At 47.3% G+C, this 23,398-nt stretch overlaps 1 long non-coding RNA gene across 1 annotated transcript in view; it reads left to right on the top strand.

Annotated features, from left to right (window-relative positions):
- The first annotated feature begins 1,472 nt into the window (after positions 1-1,472).
- Positions 1,473-23,398, top strand: part of LOC102161008 (uncharacterized) — a 62,784-nt gene continuing 40,858 nt past the window's right edge. The window contains exons 1-2 of the long non-coding RNA XR_002342984.2: positions 1,473-1,840; positions 14,430-14,543. This is a non-coding gene — a long non-coding RNA (uncharacterized LOC102161008). The remainder of the gene's footprint in view (positions 1,841-14,429; positions 14,544-23,398) is intronic.

The following is a 23,398-nucleotide window of genomic DNA, read 5'->3' as shown; positions in this document are numbered from 1 at the left end:
TTATGACGCCTTCTGCTTTGTTCTCCCCTCAGAGCTACTGCCAATAAACAGCTCCTGGAGGACAATGAAAGGTCTGTTTCTGTTTTGAAGAAGAAAAAAAAAAAAAACACATTTTGTAAAGAATTATTACGAATATTTGAAGGAGACTTTACCATGAGACCGCCATCTTTTTTTCCTCTCATTTTCCCAGGGCGGGGTGGGGGGATGCATTTCTATAATTCAAAATCTAGTCACAAGATAGAGGCACCTAAGGTAGCTCTGGTGGTACCAGCAATCAGGCAAATAGATATAAGTGTCTTTTGAGTTGCTAAGGTTAGTTCAATTGAAGGACAAAACCGTCAGGTAGGAGTCCCTGTCATGGTGCAGCGGAAACTAATCTGACTAGTAGCCATGAAGTTGCGGGTTCAATCTTGGGCCTTGCTCAGTGGGTTAAGGATCCAGCATTACTGTGAGCTGTGGTATGGGTCACAGATAGGGCTCAGATCCCGCATTTCTGTGGCTGTTGTGTAGACCGGTGGCTCTAGCTCTGATTCAACCCCTAGCCTCCATATGGAACCTCCATATGCTGCAGGTATGGCCCTAAAAAGCAAAAAATAAAATAAAAACTGTCAGGTAACATTCACAAGTGTGATTAAGATGTGATTTCTTTCTTTCTTTCTTTCTTTCTTTCTTTCTTTCTTTCTTTCTTTCTTTCTTTCTTTTTCTTTCTTTTTAAGGCTACAGCTGTGGCATATGGAAGTTCTCAGGCTGGGGTCAAACTGAAGCCACAGCTGCCAGCCTACAACACGGCAATGCTGGATCCAAACTGCATCTGTGACCTATACCACAGCTTGAGGCAATGCCAGATCCTTAACCCATTGAACGAGGCTAGGGATTGAATCAACTTCCTCACGGAGACTAAGTTGGGTTCTTAACCTACTGAGCCACAATGAAAATTCCAGGATGTAATTTCTTAGTAAGTGTAATATTTTAAAGATTTTTTAAAAAGTAAAATTATTCACAGGTACTTTCTCCAGGGATTACTCTGCCTAGAAGAAATGGCTATGCATCTCCACAGGTTAAAAAGAACTAAGAAACAGAGGCATCAGAACACACCTGGACAAAGTCAAGTCCATCAGTTTTGGCCTTGAGAAGTTTTTTTTTTTCTTTTTTCATTGCATATAATATACATATAGAAGAATGCCTGTCTGATAACTGAACACTCTTGTTTAACAAGTGCTCCAATTAAAGAAACAAAATCACTTGAAGCCCCAGCATCCTCCCGCCTCCAGGGGTACCAGCACCCAAATTCTAACACCATTGATCACTTTGTGCTTTCTGTGAATGGAATCATGCAGCATGTTCTGTTGCGGGCCTGCCTTCTTTTGCATGTCACGTCTGATAGATTCCTCCATGTGGTTAGAGACGGTTGACTCTTTGTTGGCGGGTATTCGTGGTGTGAATACACTGCAATTTCTTTCTCCATTCTACAGCTGATGGACGTTTGGGCGGCTTCCAATTTGGAGCTCTTGTAAAGGGCCAGCTGCATGAGTTTTTACATGGGTTGCAGTGTGCTGGTGCCCAGGACCCCTCCTCAAGGAAATGCTTCATGGAGCTGTTTGCAACAGCGTCGGCCCCTGAGCTCCGGATGTATTGTCGGCCGGCTGGCTGAGCCCTTCTGCTGGCAGATGCAGACCTTAGAAGAGAAAGGCCGCAGCTCTCCACCTGTGAAAACCGCCTCCTGTTTTCATGCATAAAGCTTTTAAAAGAGATCTGCATCTGAGAACAGAAGTGAGTGTTGTTTGCATTATCCTAGAGACTGGAGCAGCTGGCCGCAGGGATTTGGACCGGAGATAATAAGGTAACTTATCTTATTGAAACAGGAGACAGCCTAACAGTTCTTGAACAAGGACTGGGACTTGCCCAGGGAAGGGGACGATAATACAGGCTGGGAGGGGCAACACTGCCGAAAAACTTAATGAACCATTTCAACAGGTTACGGGTTTAAAATGCAGGCAGAAAGCCAAGATTCTTCATAGCGGTATGACAAGCTTAACTCTTTCCTGAGAGAGCAGGTACCTGCCCATCGCCACCTGGGGCCACTCAGACACTGCTGCTCAAACTTTCCCTAAAGTTCTACTTTTCATCTGCAAAAAGGTGGGGGGGGGCGGTGATAGGAGTTCCCGCTGTGGCACAACGGGATCAGTGGCATCTTGGAAGTGCTGGATAGCAGGCTTGATCCCTGGCCTGACACAGTGAGTTAAGGATCCAACATTGCAGCATCTGAGGCTTAAGTCGTGACTATGGCTTGGCTCTGATCCCTGGTCCAGGAGCTCCATATGCCTTGGGGTGGCCAAAAATGAAAAAATAAAGGGGTGGGGTATGATAGTCACACCCTTGCTGGGCTTTCGGGTCAAAGGAGTGCCAAAGGTAGAAGTATGGGGAACGCTGAATAGAGGCTGATCAAATACTTTGTCCCTGCAGCCTCCAAGGCCATAATCTGCATGGAGTAGAGAGGAGCCAGAACCAGGCACCCATATGCTTCAATGGGCTTAATGCAGGTACTGGAGGGAAGCCAGGCAATCGACTGCTTGTTCCTTTTGAAAATGCAAAAGCTGGAGTTCCTGCTGTGGTACAATGGGTAGTGGTCTGGCTTGTCTCTGTGGAGGTGCTGGTTCAATCCCCAGCCCGGCACAGTGGGTTAAGGATCTGACATTGCTGCAGCTGTGGTGTAGGTCACAGCTCTGGCTTAGATTTGATCCCTGGCCAGGGGACTTCCATATGCCAAAGTGGCCAAAAAAGAAAAAGAAGGCAAAAAAAAGAAAATACAAGAGAATCTGTGAAAAGTCTGCATGGGTGCCAGCCTGGAGAAGAAGGGGGGTGGTGGAAGGAGATGAGGGAACTTGAAGAGAGCAAATGGTAGCTGAGAGCCAGGTGGGGCAGGGCCGGAAGAGGGCTGTGCTTGGATCTGTCTGCCTGTCTGTTCTGCCTTCACTCTCTGCCCATTAGAGTCTGGCTGCCAAGAGAAAAGCCTCTAGGGCTTGCATCTTGGAAAAGCCTCACTTGTCCGGACAAAGCCACCATCTTAGGCCCTGGACCACCTGGCCAGGTTAGCAGGATGAGGTCTGAGTTCTCAGGATTGAGGTGGCTCCTCCCCAGAAGCTCTCCTCTGTGGGTCCTTAGGTGGGCCTTCATTTCTGCTGCAGAAACGATGACAAGTTTGGGTTTCACGCAGATGGCAGTGTCAGCTTTGGAGATAAATGGCGGGCAGGACAATGATAATTTGAGGTCCTGATGCCTAAAGCATCTCTGTCACAGCTCCTCCCCAGTGCCGGTTCCCACACACCAGGCTTGGAGATGCCTTGTTGGGCTTTGCAGCCTCTCAGCAGTCCCAGCCTATGAGGCTACAGCAAACAGAGGAAGCATTCGCTCTGGAATCAGGTGGGCCAGTCACTCCAGCTCAGCCGGCTTCCCCACCTTAAGTGAGCCCAAGGTTGGAATCCCAGCCCCAGTCATAACAATATTTCACACTTGCTCATGGATGTGATGTTTTCTGACCCTCAAATCTGCTTATTTTGTCCCAACATGAAAGAGATAAAATGCATATCGTTATCCCCATTTTGCAAAGCATCTCAGGCAAACCCAGAAACTGTAAAGGCTTGGCTAGTGTAGGAAGAGCCTAAGGCTATAGGTCTAGTTCCCTGGACAGGCTGTTCTGTGTCTCTGGGTCAGTTCCTGCTTTGTAGACAGATTCATTTGCCAACTATGTTTTATGTTCAGCATTAGAAGGCAACAGCTGAGCAAGAGAACTGGCCCAGGGTCGTCCTGGTAGAGACAGAAATGGGCGGATGCATTAGGGACATGTGTGGGAGGAGTCTGGGGCAACTGTCCAGGTTGATGTGGCACCAGTTGCTCATCTGGGTTGCCCCAGCCGAGGGCCAGGGGAAAGTAGAAAGAGTCTGAGTCGGATTTTTCACCTACTGAGTTTGCAGTGTTTGCGGCATCCAGGGTCCTGGGCCTGGATCTCATCAGAGAGCAGGGGGCTGGAGGTGTGATGGTGGGAGTCACTGTGTGGCTGGTGGTGGGCTCAGTGGGTGTGGACAATGAGCCGAGTAAGGAGGGAAGAGGGAGACGTTGGGGGCCTTGAAAAGGAGTCAGGGGTGGAGGAGGAAAAGCAGACAGTGTCAGAAGACAGAATAGTGTGTTGAGGTGTGTGTGAATTTTCGGGACTCCTGAGATAGACCTGTCTGGAGGGTCACCTCCCTCACCTCCAGCCCTGACAATGGGACGCTGGGGCCTTCTAGGTGATGGGCGACCCCCTTTATGAGCGCTGACTTACTAAGGCCTCACAGGACACTGTGCACTACTTTCCCCTTCTTCAGAGGAGGAAACCAAGGCACCCAGAGGGTCAGGGACTCTCTCTGGTCACCGGCCAATAAGTAGAGGTCTCAGGATTCAGCCTACTTTTTGCAGGCTCCCCTTTAGACTGGACAGATCCAGCATCAGACAGTTTGCAATTGCCAAACTTCATCTTTAGTAATAAAAACAGCTCCGGCTGCAAACACGAGGTATGAGCCAATCTCCTCGAGCCTTTGGTTAAGACAGTGATGCAATCTTGGTTCTTTTCTTTCTTTCTTTCTTTCTTTTTTTTTTTTTTTTTTTTTTTAATTGCTTTGTCACCGTCTGGGATCATTCCCAAGCTCTGGGAGGCTTTGAAGAACCTCCTGAATTCACGGTCTCTGCCCAGAGACCCCTGGGTCACTTGGGTCCTTCTCTCTCTCCCCAGTGGTGGCAGGAAGACTAGGGCCAGATCCACGGTGGAAGCTGGGCTGGCCATCCCCTCACGCAGCAGCTAGGCTTCCTGACCTGCCTCATTTGAACTAGTTTCAGCATGACCTAAGCAAGAAGGCACTAACATTGGGAGCATCTCAATGATTTTTGGTATGACCTTGACAACTCTTAACAAGCTGTCCTGGAGTTCCTGTTGTGGCACAGCAGAAACGAATATGACTAGGAACCATGAGGTTGTGGGTTCAATCCCTGGCCTCACTCACTGGGTTAAGGATCAGGCATTACCGTGAGCTGTAGGTCTTGGGACGCAGCTCGGATCCTGCGTTGCTGTGGCTGTGGTGTACACCGGCAGCTACAGCTCTGATTTGACCCCTAGCCTGGGAACCTCCATATGTCATGGCTGTGGCCCTAAAAACATAAAAACCAAAAAAAAAAAAAAAAAAAAGCTATCCTTAAGCACCCTTCAACCACTCTAACATTGGGGTTCCCACTGTTCCCCATTGGGATTAGTGGCATCTCTGCCGTGCCAGGATGTGAGTTCAATCCCTGGCCCGGAGCAGTGGGTTAAAGGATCCTGCATTGCTATGGCTGCAGTGTAGGTTGCAGTTAAGGCTCAGATCTGATCCCTGGCCCAGATTCTATGGGGCAGCCATGAAAGAAAAAAAACAAAAACAAAAAAAACGCTTCAACTTTGATGACCAACCTCTCTGCTGCTATGCCCCTCACAATTTCAGAGTCTCTTTAAAAGTTTGAAAACCTGCATTTTAAATGAGGAAAAAAAAAAACCTTGATATATGCAACCAATCTTGTCTTCCACCAAACTAAACAGGAGTTTCTCTTTGGCTTCATCAAATCCCAGGACTGGGGATATTTTATTCCCTTTGTATCCAAATAACCCTGTGTGATTTGGTGCACAGCCGTGAGTTTATTATCATGAAATATAAATGTGTTGAAAACATCAAATTGTAATTGTGCAGGCTCCTCTAATAGCCTATTGGAAGGGCCTTCACTTCAGAAATGACACGCTTTGGGGAAGAACTTCCCCTTTCAAAAAACCACATAAATTCCCCACCCGTTCCCCTTCCAACACTTAGGCGGTCTGCTTACGTAGTATTTTTCTGTGCCACTTCCACTGACGCTTTCCATCAAACATTTCTGAGCTCTGCAAAATGCGGTGGAATGCAGTCCCATCAAAGCAGAGTGGCTCTGGTTCTTTTTCTCTGCTCTTAAGGTTACCCATTCACTGTTTCCACCCTTCGGCTCATGGCAGTCAGGATTTGTCTGGAAAAGGTACCTGCCCCATGACCAGAACCCAGAGGGAAACGTGTTTGCCTTTGCATTGATGCCATGATTCTGTGACTTGCGTAGTTTAAAAAGAAAGCAACTGGGTTTTGCAACTGTATTCTTTGTAGAAATCTGGCCTTTGGTTGGATTGACTCATCTCACCAAACAATTAATCCCACGTTGCTTACTCTGCTCATTCACTCTCAGCAACAAATTGTAAGCAAAGCTTGCAAAACTTCTCTGAAGTCTCACCTGGGCTCAGTCTGGCTGCTGACCCTTTCTCTGGATTGATGTTCATCCTGGTGATTCTCAACTACAAGTCTGATTTCCTGGTCCTTCCTCTCTGAGTATCTGAAGGGGCTGTGGAAGCAGAGGACCTGGGTGCAAATTCCTGCTATACCACCATCTAAGCCAGAAACTTTCGTGGAGTGTCTTCCATGACCTCTTGTCCCCCTTTGCCCCCCATAGCCAATCAGTCCCCAAGTCTCATCCACTCTGCCTCTTGAATACCACTCAACTCCCCCCACTTCTTTCCAAGCCCACCACCACACTCTGGCTCAGCCTCCGTCACCCAGAGCCTCCTCTCCCAAGTAGCCTCCTTGCCTCCACATGTGGGGTCAATCCATATAAGGGCTCCTTTAAAATGCAAACTTGACTGTAGCCCCCTCCTGCTTGATACCCCTTAAGGCTGTCCATCACGTGTAGGTTACAACAGAGGCCCCCCCATGAGGAGACCTGGCTCTGCCTGCCTTCCCAGGCCTGCTTCCCCAACTCCCACCATCCTGGGCAACTGGAGCCTCTCACCCACAGTGAGCTAAAGCACTTCTCCCTGCCCGCCTCTGGGCATCACCTTGTTACTGCCCAGCGTATGTACTTGGCTCAATCAATGGACGTTGATAAGTCAGTCAAGAAATCCAAGCAAGACTTTATTGGGGCCCCTGCTGTAGCAGGGGGAGCAAAAACAAACCAGAGGTTCCCCTGCTCACTGCCCAATGGGGTGGAGCAGCTTCCTTATATGGGCTAAGGGTAGGGGCAAGTCCAGGGGTGGGGCCAGAGGGATGCCCATCCCTTTAGTGCTGTTGTGGGCAGGGGTGCACTAATACCCTGATTTTGCTTCCGGCTCTTCAGAGGTGACATTGGGGTTTTTTTGGTCTTTTTTTCATTTTTTTTTTAAGGCCACACCCATCGTATATGGAAGTTCCCAGGCCACAGGTCACACCCGAGCCACAGCTGCCAGCCTACACCACAGCTCACAGCAATGCCAGATCCTTAACCCACTGAGCAAGGCCAGGGATCAAACCCGAGCCCTCATGGATACTAGTCTGGTTTGTTACCACTGAGCCACAACAGGAACTCCTTTATTTGGTCTTTTTACATCTTGTCTATAACTTGCCCCATGCATGCTCCCAGTTATTTTTAGTCCCTTCTAGTTTCTTTGTATTTTGTTGCTTGAGGAGATCTTTGTCTAGGTGTAAGCCCTGCAGCAAAGGGTCCCAGATCCCCACTCCCGGCCTGTCTCATCTTCTGGTCCTTTTCACGGGGTTCCTGGTTATCCCAGCACAACAGAGTTTACGGCCCCTAGAAACCTACGCTAGGTCCTTACCCCTCACCCCACCCCGCCCCTACTCACTCCTCCAGGCCCCCTGAGGGTGTCTCCCGAGCGCCCCAGACAGCCTACACTTGATGGACTTTCTCTCTGGATCTACCTCGTCTTTCAGGCTGACATCCTTGTGGATAAAAACAAGCCGTGGGTTCTTTTCCTGTATCTCCAAGACATTATCTGTCACAAAGCAGGTGTTCAGTGCACGCTTGTTCCTTGGTGAGATTCAAGGTGGTTCTTAGGGTACTGGATTCCATCTGCATCCCATAGAAACCTCCATTTAGGTTTCCACAAATATTAGATTCAGATGTCTCTTCTTTTGCTTTTTGCTTTTTTTTAGGGCCACACTGTGGCATATGTAAGTTCCCAGGCTAGGGGTCGAATCGGAGCTACAGCTGTCGGCCTATGCCACGGTCACAGTCACACCAGATCAGAGCCGAGTCTGCAGCCTACACCACAGCTTGTGGCAACACTGTATCCTTAACCCACTGATGAGGCCAGAGATGGAACCAGCATCCTCATGAATACTAGTCAGGTGTATTACTGCTGAGCCACAACGGTAACTCCCAGATTTCATTTTTAAAAGATTGTTAAGTTATTCTGTGTATTGTAGTGGCTTTTTATTATTATTTTGTCTTTTTTGGGGCCACACCTGCGGCATATGGAAGTTCCCAGGATAGGGGTCAAATCGGAGCTGCACCTCCCGGCCTACTCCACAGTCACAGCCACAAGGCCAGATCTGAGCCGCGTCTGCAAACCACACTATAGCTCACAGCAACGCTGGATACTTAACCCACTGAGCGAGGCCAGGGATCAAAGCTGTGTCCTCAGGGATACTAGTCAGTTTTGTTACTGCTGAGCCACAACAGGAACACCTGCATATTGAATGATTTAAATATGTTTTTGACAAACATGTGACACCCTGCAGATCTGCAAGCTAAATATGTTGTAAAGAAAAATTATTTTTGTAGGCTCTGAGTACATCTATCATTCTCTGATTCCTTAAATCCCCAGGTTATAAGTCTGGTTGTTTTTCTGTTTTTTGTTTTTAACTGTTACAGCTTACAGCCTTTTATCTGTGTGCATTAAGAATTTTTTATTACAGTATGACCAAAGCAAACGGCAGAAATAAACTAGACCCCGAGGCTGGCATCAGATTGCAGTGGTTCCCCATAACCACGGTTTCTATTTTTCCCCATTTATTAAAGCAGCATGTCATTCTCACTGGCTGGTTTCACAATGTGCAAGTGCCACAGGTCTCAAGTTAGAATGGAAATGTAGCCCCATAAAAGGTACCATTAGCCCCTTGATATTTGAGGAATTTCTCTAAGACGTTGTTTGAAAGGTGGGCTTAGCCATTTCTTTAAACTTTGGAAACCACGGGGCCAGGGGAAGCAGGGGAAGCAGGGTGCCCGGGGCTGAGGCTGCCCAGACATTCAACATTCAGTTCCCAAGAAAATGAGGCAACTGCCTGGAGGCTGGGAGGGGAGGGCAATGGAAGAGCTGCGGGAACTAGGAAGCACTGGTCAGGGTTCCACCAAGGAATGGGGAAGCAGGGAGAGCTGCTCTGCATCCCTGTAGGGGCCCCCCTCCCACCTCCTCTAGCACCCCTAAGCTCAAGGTCTGTAGGTCACTGCCTGCCTCATAGCAGCGTCTGCCCTGCTGGAGGGGAAGTGATGGAGGAAGAGGTACTCCCAGCCCACAAGCTGCCGGCTGGGAGGACAGTCCCACCCCTCCACGTCTGCAGGGGGAGTTCCCAAGGGATGGGGGTGAGGCGATGCGGAGTCTCAGGCTCTTCACAGGAACAGGTGGAGCTGAATGGGGGAGGGGGGGCACCAGACCTTGGCGGCAGCACAAAGATCCCTTCCTGCTCCTTCTGGATGTCATGCCGGGCCGGTGCTGTGGGTCAGCTGTCCACCCGGGCTTGGTGCCCTTCACCCGGGGTCCCAGGGAGTTTCCTTCTTCCTCCTTTAACAAATGGAGACTTGGACCTTTCTCTGGGGTTTCCACAGCTGTGCTTGCCCCTAAATACTACTCTTGGTTCCAGGTTCCCCCCATCCTATCTCGTTCCTGCCCTTCAAACTGAAACTTCTTGAAAATAAGGATTCTCTGGCCCTAACCATCAGCTCGCATCCCCACGCCCTGGTCTTCCCCTGCTGCAGCAGTGACATCATTCTCAAAGGTCACCAGTGACTTCCTGGTGTTAAGCCCAGCAGCTTTCTGAAATCCCGCATCCTCACAGACAACGGCAGCCACCCCCCCTGCTGGAGACGCTCCATGCTTTTGGGACTTGACCTCCTGCTTCCACCTCCACCTCTCTGACCACTTCTGGCCAGTGGCCAAGGACTTTTCTACCTCTCATTCTTGAGAAAGACAGCTGTGTATGATAGGGCTGCTGGACCAGGGACCACAGGGTATAGGTGTAGGGGGTTAAACAACAGAAGTTTATTCTCAGTCTTGGAAGCTGGAAGTCTGAGGTCACTATGCCAGCAGGTGGGTTACTCCAGAGGCCTCCTTCCTTGGCGTGTAGACGGCCGTCTTCTCCTTGTGTCTTCACATGGTCCTTACCATGTGTGACTGTCTCCTAGTCTCCACTTCTTCCTTTTTTTTTTTAGAGCTAAATCCATGGCATATGGAAGTTCCCAGGCTAGGGGTTGAATCGGAGCTACAGCTGCCCACCTACCCCACAGCCACAGCAATGTGGGATCTGAACCATGTCTGCAACCTATGCCACAGCTCATGGCAATGCTGGATCCTTAGCCCACTGAGTGAGGCCAGGAATCAAACCTGCATCCTCATGGTTACAAGTCAGATTTGTTTCCGCCGAGCCCCAATGGGAACTCCCAACAGAGCATTTTTTTAAATTGAAGTATAGTTGATATATATATTCTTTTTCAGATTCTTTTCCATCATAGATTATTATAGGATATTAAACATAATTTCCTGTGCTATATAGTAGGACCTTGTGGCTTACCTATTTGCTATATAATCGTGTGTATCTGCTCATCCCAAACTCCTAATTTATCCCTCCCCACTCTTTCCCCTTTGGTAACTCTAAGTTTGTTTTCTACATCTGTGAGTCTGTTTCTATTTTGTAAATAAGTTTGTTTGTACCATTTGTTTAGATTCCACATGTAAGTCATATCATAAGGTATTTGTCTTTTTCTGACTTCATTTAGTATGAGAATCTCCAGGTCTAGCCATGGTGCCGCAAATAACATCGTATCATTCTTTTTTTATAGCTGAGTAGTAGCTGAAACCAAGCCCAGGGCCCTTTAGAGACAGTCAACAGCTCTTAAGCAGACCAGCCCCATCCTCATTACCCCTCCCAGGTCCCCTGCACCCACCCCCCTGTCTGTCCTGGGTTTCCGCCTTGGCCTCCTATGACCCCGCATCTGTCCTCCTTCCCTCCCACCTCCTGCCTGTCACCTCCTTGCATGGCATTTGCACCTGGTATCCTCTGCTCAAAGCCTCTGGCAGGTCCTCCCTTCCTCCCCAACTGGGCACAGCCTCTTCAGGACAGCACTTTAGGCCTCAATTTCCTGGCTGGACTCCTACTCACGCCTCAACTGGACATGAAGCTTGAGGTGAATGTTCTGGATGCTCTCCCCTGACTGTCCTCCAAGTGGCTTGTCCCCCAAGCCTCATCTCTCTGAAACCCTACCCTCTGCATCCGTGGCAGTGGAACCTCTCCAAAGGCCAAGGCCTCCCTCTTCCACGTGTTTCCTTGCCTTCCACCGGGGTTTGAGGGCTTCTTTCCGGTCAGCCCCACACATCCTGCAAGGGCTTGTGAGCTTTCAGCCTGTATGCCTCCCACACCCCCAGGGCCAGCTCTCTCTGTGCCCTGGGGCTTGGCGGGGCTGGCTGCCTTGCCCAAGCTCACTTGCATAGACAAGTGGTGGCCCAGGGCTCCACCCCAGCAGTCTGGCTCAGAAGCCGGGCCTGTCTCCTGCCTTGTGTGGCTGGTACCCCGGCATTTCTCCTGAACCCACACTAGACAATGAGCCCTTTGAAGCAAATAGAGCTTTTTCATCTTCGTTTTCCTTGAGGCACTTTCTTTGTCTCTGTATTCAGCCCATATTCTTTCTGTGATACAGCAGGATGTTTTGAAACACTGGGTTCGCCCAGGAAGATGCAGTGACAAAATACCTTACTTTACATTTCCAAAAATGCAGCCAATTAAGGACTCTTGGGCCTGACAACAGCCCCTTTCAAAAGCAATGTCCTTTGGTGACCATTTATGGACTATGAGTTCATCCAACACACCTGACTTATGAATTGGTAGATTCAGCTCTGCGCTGGTTGCCTTCTTTCCATCCAAATGAGAGGCCCCACCCCCACCCCTGGCTGGGGGCAGTAGGTCTCTGATGGGAGGGAGGTGGGCTGGCTCCCCACTTACCCTTTTGTTGGGTTTGGTGTTACGCGCTGTCCCCACTTCAAACTCCCTCTCACCCCAGGCTAGGTTCTCAACAGTAAAGGAGAAAACCAGATTTCTTAGTCTTCTGGTATTTTCTTACTTCTCACTGGCACAGTGAGAGAGGGAATGGGGGAAGGGGAAGGGAGGAATAGCCAGCTTCTTTCAGAACCTCTGTGAGGCCCAGATGGCAGTGGTTCTTGTCTCTGTTGCATAGTGCCTTTCCTGCCCTAGAACTAGTGATGCAGCTAATGAAAGCTGAGGGGGTTAGACAGAGGGGCCCATGGTCCACAGAGAGTTAGGGGATGTGCCACTATGAATGTATCATAAAACAATGTTGAACGACGTGCAGAGTGTTCACCATCTATGACTGAGTGAAGGAAAAAATGGATTCCAGGGCAGGATGTGTAATAGAATCTCATTCTGCTAGTTTTATATTTAAGTAAACATACATGTATTATATTTCACTCATACGCGTTGGAGAAAATACTCATTGTAAAAAGAAAGACAAACTTTCCAAAGATATTCACCAAAATGGTTTCAGTATCTGGGTAGCAAATTTGGGGTGAAATTGTCTTTTGAAGGATAGTTGATTTACAATGTTGGGTTAACGTCTGTACAGCAAAGTGATTCAATTATAGGTATATATGCGTTCTTTTTAATATTCTCTTCTATTATGGTTTATCTCAGGATATGGAATGTAGTTCCCTGTGCTATACAGTAGGACCTTGGGTTTTTTTAATTTTTATTTTATTTTTTTGCTTTTTAGGGCTGCACCCACATCATATAGAGGTTCCCAAGCCAGAGGTCTAATCAGAGCTACAGCTGCCATCCTGTGCCACAGCCACAGCATCGCCAAATCCGAGCCGCATCTGCGACCTACACCAAAGCTCATGGCAACGCTGGATCCTTAACCCACTGAGCGAGGCCAGGGATCGAACCTGCAACCTCATGTCTCCTTGTTGGATTCGTTTCCGCTGTGCCACACAGGAATGCTGAACCTTGTTGTTTATCCATTCTATATGCAATAGTTTGTATCTGCTAATCCCAAACCTTAAATTTAAGATTAAATTTCCTACACGTAAGGGGCAGTACTTTGGTACATGGGTGTTTTGCACTGAGTCAGAAGCTTACCAGCAAGTCTGCATCTGGCACGCAGGCTTCCTCCTCTGGGGGCCTCTCCTCACCTCACACAGCTCCCCTCTGGATGCTGTGTCAGGAGAAGCAGGAGGAACTCGGTGCCACCTACGGCTCTTCCCTGTGGTCTGCAGGCATGTGACTGCCTTTGGGGCCAGGAGCTTAGTCAGGGACGCACCACTTCCCCTCTCGGCGGGAATTCCAGGGCTGAGGTGCTAATGTGATGTGACCTGCAAGGGCGTGACAGGCCCAAAGGAAAAGGGAATTGAGCAGTGCTGTCCTGATTCACCGTCTGGTCTTGCCACCGCAGTGCTCTGCTTGCTGGGGTTGACTTTGCCACCCTTGGGGCTGGGTTTCAGCCCAGGGCTCCCTGCTGGTCCCTTCCTGGGACCAGGGGAGGTAGGACAGGGAGCAATGGCTCAGAGGGGCTCCTCTGCCCTGCCAGCCAAGGCCCCCTCCCTGGCCCCTTTTTTTTTTTTTTTTTTTGACTGCCCATACATACAGGGTTCCCAGGCCAGGGATCAGAGCTGCAGTTGTGACCTAGGCTGCAGGAGCGGCAAGGCCAGATCCTTTAACCCACTGTGCCGGCCAGGGATGGAACCTGTGTTGTGATGCTGCACAGACTCAGCAGTCCCGTTGTGCCACAGCGGAAACTTATTCCCTGGCCCACATGCTCCTCTATTGCAAAAGTCCATCAGCTGCCCTGCTCCTGACCTATTCTCTGCCCACCCAGAGCCAGCACACTGGCATTCCAGATATGCTGCTGTGTGACCAGATCGTCATACTGCTGAGTGCCGCCCTGATCCTCACCGCCCTGATCCACGCCTCTGCTGAGACAGAGATCTCTCCCTGCCCCCTACCTTCTCCCTCCCTGTGCTGGAAACCCAGCCTAGGGGACCAGAGGGAGAGCACTTCAAAGAACACCCCATTCCCCCACCCCACACCCCCTGCTTCAAATAAAGCAAGAACACAATGAAATCAAGCCCAGGGCATTTGAAGAGATAGACACTGTATCCTACTTGTCCCTGATGGCCCCTTGGGAACCAAGGCCTGCCAGGTCTGTGCCTGCCCCTCATTCGGCCTGGGCAGCCCTTCCCCCCACTTGCTCTGTCCCCTCCTTCTGCACAAAGCCCTCCCAGCCCAAGTCAGCTGGCAAAAGCTGCCCCTGCCAGCACTGATATGATGAGCTCACTGTTCATCCCTTTATATCTTATCTCCTCCCAGACATAAGCTCTCGGAAGATTGAAAGCAATTCCTGGATGCAGCAAAACGCACTGGTCTCGGCACTGCGATGATGGCAAATGCCTGGCTCACCCAGAAGAAGTTTTCAGACCCTGGGTAAGTTGCTGGAACTGCTTCCGGGCTTGGTTATCTCCTCTGTCCATTAGGCCACAGTCATCTCTACCTCTCAGGATGGTGGAAAGATGAAATGAGACACATGTAAGAGTTCTGGTAACATAGTTATTTCCTGAATATTTAACACCTTGCCATCTTTCCCAGTACTTAGGGCAGGGCCTTCCATGTAGCAAATGTTCAATCAGTGTTTGTTGATTGACAAGCCTTCCATGTAGCAAATGTTCAATCAGTGTTTGTTGATTGACAAATGGTGATTTACCCTCCCTTCCTCCCAAGTCTTTTCTTTGTTTTTTTTTTGCTATACGCGTAGCATGTAGAAGTTCATGGACCAGGGATTGAACCCCCACCACAGCTGCAGCAATGCCAGATCCTTAACTGGCTGTACCACATGGGAACATCTTCCTCCCTGAATCTTACCTGTGTATCTCAGAGAGGTGGCCCTAAGGTCTGTGTTACGGAAGGGTTTAGATATATACCTTGATAGCTCCAAGAAATTAGAGATAAGTATTACTGCTGTTTATTTCATCCATATATAAAGAATTGTGTTGGTGTTATTCCATTGTTTTACTACACCCAGGGAAAAATAACATGAAAATAACATGTTGAAGGAATGTCTCTGCCAACCAGTCCTAATGGAGTAGGACTTGTATGACCAATGGGCAGAGTCCTTTCCACAAAAGAGAGTTAAGACAATAAGATCTACCCAGTGAAAAGTAGGTGTGGGGTCAGGAGCTTGGCCAGAAACAGATAGCATACCCAAAAGAGGTAACTGAAAAAGAGTTTGTTCAAGGGGTTTTGGGGAGTTCCCTGGTGGCCTAGTGGTTCATCGTTATCACTGCTGGGGCTAGGGTTGGATCTCTAGCCCAGAACTTCCACATGCCTCAGGTGTGGCCAAAAAAAAAAAAAAAAAAAAAAAATGGAGGGGCTTTTTATTTACAAAGGGTAGGGAGAAACCAAAAAGGAACATAAAATACTCTGGGTTGTGATGGGGAGCTTTGGCTCTGCTAGCCCTGAAGGAGCAAAGGAAAGAAGGAGTGGCTAGTAGCCAGCAGGAGCTGTGCCTGTCTCAGGACCACCCTCTCCATCAAAGGAACGCAGACTTGACTCCTCCCCACCCCCATCTGCCCTCTGGTACCCTGCTGGGGCTTCCATTGGCTGCACCCAACCAAAAGCCAGAGGAGGGCAGGCTCTGTCCACTGAGGTTAGTCCCTGGGCATAAGAGTTGGGTGGACAGTGAATCTGAAAGGCAAATCGGGAATATCCAGCCTGACAGGAAAAGAGAAGTAGAGAGAAACTGTAGTAGCTAAGAACAAACCAAAACAGATGCTAGAAATAAATTCAAATATTTTGTTAATCATAATAAAAGTAAATAGATTAAACAGATTCTCAGACTGAAAAAAACAAAAAGACAAATGACCACAATTTCCAGTTAAAGGAGATAAACCTCCAGCGTAAAGATACTGATAGGTGGGAAATAACCAGAAGATGATGTAGCAGGTAAATACTAACCAAAGGAAGGCTTCACTTGTAATATTAATATCAAACATGAGAGAATTTAAGGCAAAAAGTTTGAATGTAAATGAAGAGGCCAACACACTGAGAAGATATAAAAATCATGAAATCATATCTACCTAATGATATAATCTTAAACACAGCTGAAAGTGATAGATTTACGTGAAAAAATTAACAGATCTACAATCATGGTAGGAGATTTTAAAGCATATCTCTCAGAAAGTGACAGATAAAGCAGACCAAATATTATAGGAAATTAAGCCCTCCTCCCAATTTGAAAAAAATTTTAAAACAAGCTCACTTTAATAGTAAGATAACATATAGGCTCCTGCACTGTCAAACAGACAACACTTTTTTTCAGGCACAATTGGGAACATTTTCACAACTTGATCACTCAGGAAGTCTCAATAAATTTTCGTGATCAATATCTTTTTTTTTTTTTGGCTTTTATCTTTTTGGGCCTCACCCACGGCATATAGAGGTTCCAAGGCTGGGGTCAAATCAGAGCTGTAGCCGTCAGCCTACACCACAGTTCACAGCAATGCCAGACTGCTGACCCACTGAGCAAGGACACAGATCGAACCCACATCCTCATGGATACTAGTCAGGTTCATTAACCACTGAGCCACGACGGGAACTCCCCTAATGATCAATATCATAAAGGTCTTGTTCTCTGAAAGCAATATAATATTAGCGATTATTAGAAATCACCAATAAAAAGATAGCCAAACCATTTCTCCCATATGTTTTGAAACCAAGTGGTACACTTCTAAAAAGTTCATGATTTCAAGATAAAATTCAAGGGGAACTATAAAACGTATAAAACTAGGAGTTCCCTGATGGTCTAGCAGTTGGGGATTTGGTGCTGTCATGGCTATGGCTTAAGTTCAACCCCTGGTCCAGGAACTTCCACATGCTATGGGTACAGCTTGAACAAACAAATAAACAATACCAAGAGTTGTAAAAATTCAACATACAACTTTTTTGGTAAGGCACCTAAAGAAGCAGTTACGGGGAAGATTAGAGCCTTAAATATGTGTATTAGAAAACAAAAACTACTAAATTAATAAGCTGGGAGTTAACCTCACAAAGCTAGGAAAAAATAATAGTGAATTTAGTATTTACCCTAAGGAATGTTACATTTCAATTGGATTACGTATATATATATTCTTTTCATACAATGTACAGCAAATTGATAATGTGCTCTTTTTCTGTTGCTATAGTGGTTTTGCTTTCTTCGACTTAGCATATTATTAAATGCTCAATACATGCTTGATGAATGAATGAATGGGTGAATGCCCAAGAAAATTCCCATTTTCTAGTAACCACATTAAAATATGTAAAAACATGGAGTTCCCACTGTGGCACAAGGAATCAGCGGCATCTCTGCAGCACCAGGACACAGGTTCGATGTCTAGCCCAGTACAGTGGGTTAACCAATCTATCGTTGCCACAGCTGTAGTGCAGGTTGCAACTATGACTCAGAGCTGACCCCCTGGCCCAGGAACTCCATGTGCCTCGGGGTGGCCAAAAAAAAGAAAAGAAAAAAAAATGTAAAAACACATGAACTTAATTTTAATAATATATTTAAATTTCCAATACATATGATCACTTCACAACATAAAGAAATCATGGAGACATTTTACATTCTTTTATCTTCCTAAGCCTTAGTATATCTCAGTTCAGATGCTTAATTTTCATCAGAAATGCTTGATTGGTTTCTGGATTTTATAAAATTCACCACTGAAAAATATTTTCCCGTACTCAAGTTGTTTGAAACTTACTTCAAAGTTTTTTAATAACTGAATTGTCAGTTTTTTAATTTAAATATTAAAATTAAATAAAAACAAAAATTCAGGATTTCCTGCCTTGGTGCAGAGGGTTAGAGTCTGACTGCAGAGGCTCAGCTCACGGCAGAAGTGCAGGTATGATCCTGGCCCAGTGCAGTGGGTTGGAGGATCCGGCGTTACTGCAGCTATAGTGTGGGTCGCAGCTATAGCTCAGATTCAATCCCTGGCCAGGAACTTCTGTATGCCATAAAATAAAAAGAAAAAAGAAAAATTCAGTTCTTTAGTCCTAATGGGCACCTTTTAAATGTTCAATAGCCAAAGGAACCAGAGGCTACAATATCGAGCAGCATATGTCTTGTCCGTCTAGACATTCATGCGGTAAGGATGGCCCTTTCAGGAGTTCCCTTCATGGCTCAGCAGTTAACAAACCTGACCATGATCCATGAGGATGCAGGTTGGATCCCTGGCCTCGCTCATTGGGTTAAGGATCCGGTGTTGCCATGAGCTGTCGTATAGGTGGCAGATGCAGCTCAGATCCCACGTCACTGTGGCTGTGGCGTAGGCCAAAGGCTACAGCTCCTATTTGACCCCTAGCCTGGGAATCTCTATATGCCACGGATACGGCCCTAAAAAGACCAAAAAAAAAAAAAGGAATGTCCCTTCCAAAGATTGCCACCTTCTCTTGTCTGCCAGCCTGTGTTAGGATATGGATCCTTCCCTTCTGACTTCAATGTAAAGTAACTTTCCTGCCTAAGCTACTGTGTAGAAGTAAGGTAGCCGGGACTGCCAAAGCTCCTCTCCCCGCATAGAGGTGAAAATTTCTGTTTAACAACAGCACCCATGAGTGCTATTTTCTTTCTTTGTCAAGGATCAGTGAATTGCACTGTAAAAAAATATCAAGACCCTTAAGTAAGGGAAGCAGAAAGCAGCAAGGACTCCCTGGGCCACCTCTCTCCAGTCTAAACTGGGTGCTTCTGAGAATGACATGGCAGAAGATGATTCCTTCCCCACCACCCCTACTCCCAGAGCTTCCTCAGCATCTGCCCCTCCCTCCTCCACTAGGCTTGCCCAGAAAGGAGGACTTATTTCAGCTAAGATATCAAACACCCCAATCTGGTCAGTCTCTCCACATTGGCATAAATTCAGCACTTGCCAAATCCTCAGTGGCATCTCACCTTGCAACCATGCCCGCCCAGCCTCTCACAGCTGCACCTTCCAGCTGTGGAAAGAGAAGCAGAAAAAGAGTTCCAGGGCTCTGCTTCTGGCAGGCCACTGACTCAAAGTGAAACCTGGGGCCAGTCTCTTGGGCTGAGGTACTAAAATAGGAATAAGAAGGGAACCCGGTCTTTCCTACATGTAGCATGTGAAGGTCACAGAAGAATACAGATTCCAAGTAGAAACACCTGGAAAAGTGTAGAGTGCTTTGTGCACCTAGGAATCATTTTATACTCATGTTGGCTGTAGAGTTCCCTATGTGGCTTGGTGGCAATAAACCTGACTAGTACCCATGAGGACGCAGTTCCACCTCTGGCCCCACTCAGTGGGTTAAGGATCCAGCATTGCTGTGGCTGTGGAATAAGATGGCAGCTACAACTCCTATTTGACTCTAGCCTGGGAACTTCCACATGCCACAGGTGTGGGCCTAAAAAGAGGATAGGCTAGGATAGGCTAGGATAGGATAGGCTAGGCTAGAATAGAATAGAATAGAATAGAATAGAGTAGAGTAGAATAGAATAGAGTAGAATAGAGTAGAGTAGAATAGAAAAGAAAAGAAATGTTGGCTGCAAGTATTCCAACAAATGCCCAGGAAAGACTTAAAATATAGGTAAGCCCAATAGGGGTTTTTTTTTTTGTTTGTTTGTTTGTTTTTTCTGGCCATGCCCTGGATGTATGGAAATTCCCAGGTCAGGGATCCATCCTGCACCACAGCAGCATCCTGAGCTACTGCAGTGACAATGCCAGATCCTTAACCCCCTGAGCCACCAGGGAACTCCAGGCCTTTCACTTTTTACTTTTTGTTTCTATGTTAAAATTTTGCATCGAGCATATGCCACTTTTGGATAAGCAAAACAAGTAAAGATAGATGTTTTTATCTTTTAAAAAAATGAAGGAGAAAAAAATTAGACCAAAGATGCACTAGGCAGTGAGGATTTGAAATAATACTAAAACATGATCCATTTCCTTGAGGGATTTACACATTAGCCAGGCACATTTAAAGAGCACTTCCTGACCTTCCAAAATAATTAACTCGTTTTTCCAAATCACTTTGTAAATTTTATTTTTAAGTGATTACATGAGACATTCCTGCCACTATTTTTTAAGCTTCTGTAGCTTTTGAAGTCTCCAGATATGCTTCACCTCACTTTTTCCTTTGTTCATTCAGGAAATATTTATGATACACCCAATAGCCAAGTACAATCAAGGTACTGTACTGGGTGCTATTGTGGAATCAAGGGATTTCTTCTTCTAAACTTGAGGAGTCTTGATGGGAAACACAGATTTGTACAAAGAATAATAATGCAAGGAGTTCCTGTCGTGGCTCAGCGGAAACAAATCTGACTAGCATCCATGAGGACGCAGGTTTGATCCCTGGCCTCAGTCAGTGGGTTAAGGATCAATCAGTGGGTTAAGCCATGAGCTGTGGTGTAGGTCTCAGATGCGGCTCAGATCCTGCATTGCTGTGGCTGTGGTGTAGGCTGGAGGCTACAGCTCCCTTTTGACCCCTAGCCTGGGAACCAACATATGCCAAGGGTGTGGCCTTAAAAAAAAAAAAAAGAATGCAAGACAGAAAATGACCATAAGTACCCAAGGAGATGAACAGATGAACGATTCCAGAGAAGCAAAGAGGGTGGCAAGGCTTTGTGAAAGGGGGTGCTGGCCCCGGGTGTGAGGGAGCGGTAGGATTTGCAAAAGTAAACATCACTATCCAAATTTAGAAAGGAATTGAGAAATGCAGAGTACTTACAGCAAGCGCTGAGCTCACAGGCTGTTGTGTTTATTTCCAATGACTAAACTCACCCTCCTGTACACACCCTCTCCTCTGTGTTGTTAATTGAAGTAGGAGCATGTGGACTCAGTGCCCTGGTGGTCTACACTCCCCTCCCCACAGGAGTGAGACCCAGCCAGGGGTGGGCCTTAGGAGCTGGGGCTGAGGCCTGGGGTGCTTGTTCAGGATTACCACCACACACCCTATAAAAGCAGTGCTTGGATAGACCTTTCTGTAACTGGAAACCTCCCAGCAATATCTGATCTCTGAACCGAGTCAAAAGTCATGTGTGTGTGAAACCCACACTCCACCTGCACTAGGAGGCCACTCAAATTCACTGGGGCCCTGACACCAGCAGTGCCAGTGGTGTGGGCGGCCACCTCTGCCATGCATCAGGGAACCAGACCCTTGAGCAAATGCCACTCTGTGAAACAGCAGCTTTAACAATTTCCTCCTAAACCCCTATTTCAACATTCTAGAATGTCCCTCGATAAAGTTGCTCGTTTTCTCCTTTTTTATTTTGTTCTCACCACGGTTTAAGGAGAGCCTGTGTGAAAGGTCACCCCTTGCTCTTCTGATAACCAGGAGGAGCCAAGTCATGTGGCTGGTGCCTTGCATTGAGTAAAACATTCTAGCAAATGTTTTAGGAACCACTGAGACTGTCAACACAAGTGCTCACAGTTAACCTGGATGGTTCTCTTCCATCCTGTTCTGTAGACATTTATTAAGCTGTGGACCTGTCCCATCACAGGGGACACAAAAATGATTGCCCTGGTCCTTAACCTCTAGGCATCCTCAGTCTGCTGGAGGAGGCGTGGCAAATCTGATTAATAGCTGCCCTTATTTGGGGTCTCCTCTGGGCCACACGTGCTCTGCCAGTATGGTTTTAGTCGTACTCTGCAATCCTGCAAAGTAGGTTTGGCTAGATTCTTTCCAGAGATGAAGAAGCAGAGGGCTCGGGGAGCACAGGGAAGGTGAGCGGAGCACAGGAGTGCTGAGTAGAGGCTGGGGTGGGATGCATCCCTTAGGTGAGCTGAAAGGGCCCCCAAGGCCCACAGTGAGGAGCAAAGAACAGCGCACAGAGGCTGGAGGTTCTCATAACACAGACAGGACTGTCCTAGGAGGTGGACAGGTGGGCAAGCAGCCCTGAGACCAGGGACGTCTACAGGGACAGAGCCTGAAGAAGAAGGACCCCGCTCATGACCAGGAAACACACAAGGGCCCTACTTCCAGAGTGGAGATGCCTTGAGCTCTGTCTTTTTTTTTTTTTTAATTGAAGTATAGTTGACATACAATGCTGTGTTAATTTCAGCTCTACGCAGAGTGACTCCATTATATACATATATATCCTATTTCATATTCTTTTCCATTATGGTTTATCACAGGATATTGAATAGTGTTCCCTCTGCTATGTAGGAGGACCTTGTTGTCTATCAATCCTACATATACTAGTTCACACCTGCTAACTCCACACTCCCATCCACCCCTCCCCCACCCCTCCCCCTGTTCTCCATGTCTGTGAGTCTGTCTCTGTTTCATAGATAAGTTCATTTGCGTCCCATTTTAGATTCCACATGTAAGCAATGTCATATGGTATTTTTGTCTTTCTCTGTCTGACTTACTTCACTTAGTGCGAGAATCTCCAGGTCTGTCCCTGCTGCTGCAAACGGCATTATTTCATTCTTTTTTATGGCTAAGTAGTAGCTCTGTCTTGTTTCGTCTAAGAATGTTCTTCCCTTTGGTTGCCCCCCACCTCAGTCAGCCATCCCGAATGTTCAGGAGGACGGCGGGGGCAGGGGGGGCAAGGGACACAGAAGAGAGAACAGTGGTCCCCCAGGAGGGACTTGGCAGAATCTCGTCCCACCACACAGGGCACAGTGTCTGTGCATAAGCCAGGGTCTCCATTACAAGGGAGTGGGCCCATGGGCTGGTCAGACGTGCACTGCTCCAAAGGTTTAGTTACCTTTTCCCGGGATCCCAAAAGCCCTCCCTGCTGGTAGTGATTGACATTGATCTGTGACATTGGGCAAGACACACTTCCTGTAGAATCTTGCTGACTCACTTGTACAATGGTCAGCATTGGACTCCATGACTGATTTCCCAGGTCCCTCCCTGTTTTCAACATCCATGAGCCTCAGTCAGCATTTTGAGAAGCAAATGATTTCTCCCACCCCTTTACCCCTGTTTGAGGAGCTCTGTTTATTGCAGTAATCCAACTTTACACATGGAGAGAAATATCCTAAATCCTAAGCATCTCGTTCCACATGGGGGAGTGGGGAGGGTGTCCTTGACTCTAGTGTGTTGCCACAACATGGGAATGTGAGTTTTTTTAAAGCAGCGGTGTCAGACGATGCCAGTTTTAATCTAGGTCCAGTCACCTCTTGGCCACAGAGCTTTAGATTCTTGCCCAAACCCCAGTTTCTACATCTGTCAGTTGCAGGAAAGCGTCTTACCACATAGAGTTGTTGTGGATCATATAAGATAACAGGCATAGGAGAGTTTGTGGAAAGAGGAGAAACAAGACAAGCGTATGTTAGGAATAGAATTTC

The sequence above is a fragment of the Sus scrofa genome, chromosome 3 (genome assembly GCF_054392235.1).
Source record: "Sus scrofa isolate SSC_HxYL_T2T_F1_AM1 chromosome 3, Sscrofa_HxYL_maternal_Yorkshire_Landrace_v2.0, whole genome shotgun sequence".
In the NCBI taxonomy this organism is placed as follows: Eukaryota; Metazoa; Chordata; class Mammalia; order Artiodactyla; family Suidae; genus Sus; species Sus scrofa.
Note: the sequence above shows the minus strand (reverse complement) of the source record. Positions and strands in the feature narration are given on the sequence as shown.